Consider the following 2,492-nt stretch of genomic DNA (forward strand, 5'->3'; position numbering starts at 1 on the left):
GTCCGTGGTGTCCTATTGCCGGAGCCCATTCAGTTCAATGTTCGACACGTTACGCGTCCAGCGATGCCTCTCCGCACAGTGCAGGAGTAACGTGCTTATTTGAGTTACTGTCGTCTTCCTGGCAGATTGAATCGATCCCGCCTTTCTCCACCGACCTCTCTCATTACTAAGACGTTTTTGCTGTCAGAATTGCCGCAACCTGATTCATTTCCCAGCACCATTCTCCGCAAAACTGAGACTGTTGAACTTGACAATCCCAGGATTTCAGCAGTTCCTGCGATATTCAAACTGAACCGTCTGAAACAACAAACATTCCACCCTAAAATCATCCAGATCACATTTCATCTCCATTGTGATGTTTGCTGGAGACAGAACGGACCCTTTACTAAAGAACATGACAGGGAGAGACCGGCTGATAAAGCTGTGGGTTTAGTTAATGATTATCACCAGGAGCTGACTGAATATTAACCAGGGTGTGTTCATTACTTACAGAACCCGTAACACAGCCTCACTGGGACAGGGTGGTAACAGAACCTGGAGCCGCGGTACAAGGTAAGAAGCTCTATATACTGAAATATAAACATCATAAAGATATTTAGACACTTTTATGAACACGAATGGGATTGATAACGTATTGTGTTCATCCACATTAGAACTGTAGCGACTCGCTTTTAAATGAATTAATAATTCCCTTCATCTAATTGAATGCATTGACTTGCTGTGGGGGGAGGCGATGTGAGGAGTTGATGGTTCCATTATATAGTCGGTTGCTGAGAACTGTTGTGGATCACCGCCTGCAGTGTTGTTTCGCTTCTGTCAGAAGTCAGCGGCGAGGTGGGAAATCAAGAGAAGGTTTACCAGACAGATATTTGCCCCTGCGAGTTTTTGTATGAGGAATCTGCTGTGATCTTGACTTGTGGTGTGACATAAAGCAGGGGCTTGTATACATTACAGTTTTTCTTTAAACAACATTATGCGATTGTATCCGCGGTAATTTGGTATAATGAGTGGGAACTTCGATGGGACAAAGTATCCCGCGGAGTTTGACAGGGACGTGTACAAAATAGTTCCTGTTGCGTGAGGATCTGAAACCAGGCACCGCCAGTTGAAGACAGTTGAGATGTTTTCCCTCTCTCTGTGGGTCCAGCGTGTCATGGCAATGACCGTCCTCAATATTCAGGAGACAGAAAATTCATCACACAGTAAGGAGAAACGGCTCCGGTATCTGTAAATGTGAGGGCGGGGAAGCACACCAACGGGAGGAAAGTAAACAGACACATTCGTCATATTTTTATCTGATTAATAATTTTATCTATTTCCAGTAAGTGAACACTGATCTGTGGAAATATATTCTTATCTTGCTGTACTCTTTAGGGCGTGGTTATCTCCAGACCGTTGCTGCCTTGCCCATTATTATAGAGGCCCCATTGTGGACAAATATTGAAGGTTGCTTTATAAACGGTCCGACTCTGATATCAGTGCAGCTGCAGCAGATGTGGTACCGTCACACCTGGCGAAAGCGACTGTCCACTGTTCACAAGGAAGAGTATTCCCAACCAGAGTTGACAGAGTCCGTCCTGCTGGTGTCTCTCTCTAATAAACCCATATTGAACTTTGCCCTCAGCTGTCACTGGGATTTTCAGTCTGAGAATAAACTGGTCCAGTACTAAACAATAAATTAATTCGATCAGACCAACCGAAAGGAAACAGGAACCCTGGAGCAGACTGAATTGGAAAGAGATTCTGGATGTAATCTTTGTCACTGTGCACCGAAGTACAATCGGAAGCCGGTACCGAACGACACAATACAACCATTTGCCTGACTGAGGTTTGGTGTCCTTCAGTTCAAGCGCTGGGGAGCGGGGTGTGGAGTTACATCCCGATCAGTGTGAGGTCCGGGTTGCTGACCGTGATCTCAACTGAACGTTCCGCAGGGTGTACTCACTCACTGTTTGGGCCCAGGGAATTCACTGGGAACGGAATCAAGAGCTCAGCACTTGTTTATTTGTTTCTCTCTGTATGTTTTTGTGCTACCTTCTGCAAAGATAGAGTCTATCTTAAGACTATCTGAAATAAAACTTTCTGGAGTACATCTCACGGTCACCTCCTGTACCTAATAGTGTGGCCGCTGTGTGTATGTCCGTGGTCTTCTACAGCTGTAAGCCGCCCAGTTCAGTCTTCGACATGTTACACGTTCAGTGATGCCTCTCTGCACGCTATTGTTGTAGCGTGGTTATTTGAGATACTGTCGTCTTCCTGACATATAGAATCAGTCTGGCCTTTTCCCTTCGATCTCTCTCATTCATAAGGAGTCTTTGCTCACGGACCTGCCGCAGCCTTACTTCTTTTCTGTGCTGTTCTCCGCAAACTGAAACTGTTGAAGGCGACAATCCCAGGAAATCAGCAGTTTCTGCGACATTATAAACTGCGCCGTCTGGCATTAACAACCATTCCACGTTCTAAGTCACTGAGATCACATTTCATCCCAATCC

Source organism: Hypanus sabinus, unplaced genomic scaffold, assembly GCF_030144855.1.
Source record: "Hypanus sabinus isolate sHypSab1 unplaced genomic scaffold, sHypSab1.hap1 scaffold_625, whole genome shotgun sequence".
Taxonomy (NCBI): domain Eukaryota; kingdom Metazoa; phylum Chordata; class Chondrichthyes; order Myliobatiformes; family Dasyatidae; genus Hypanus; species Hypanus sabinus.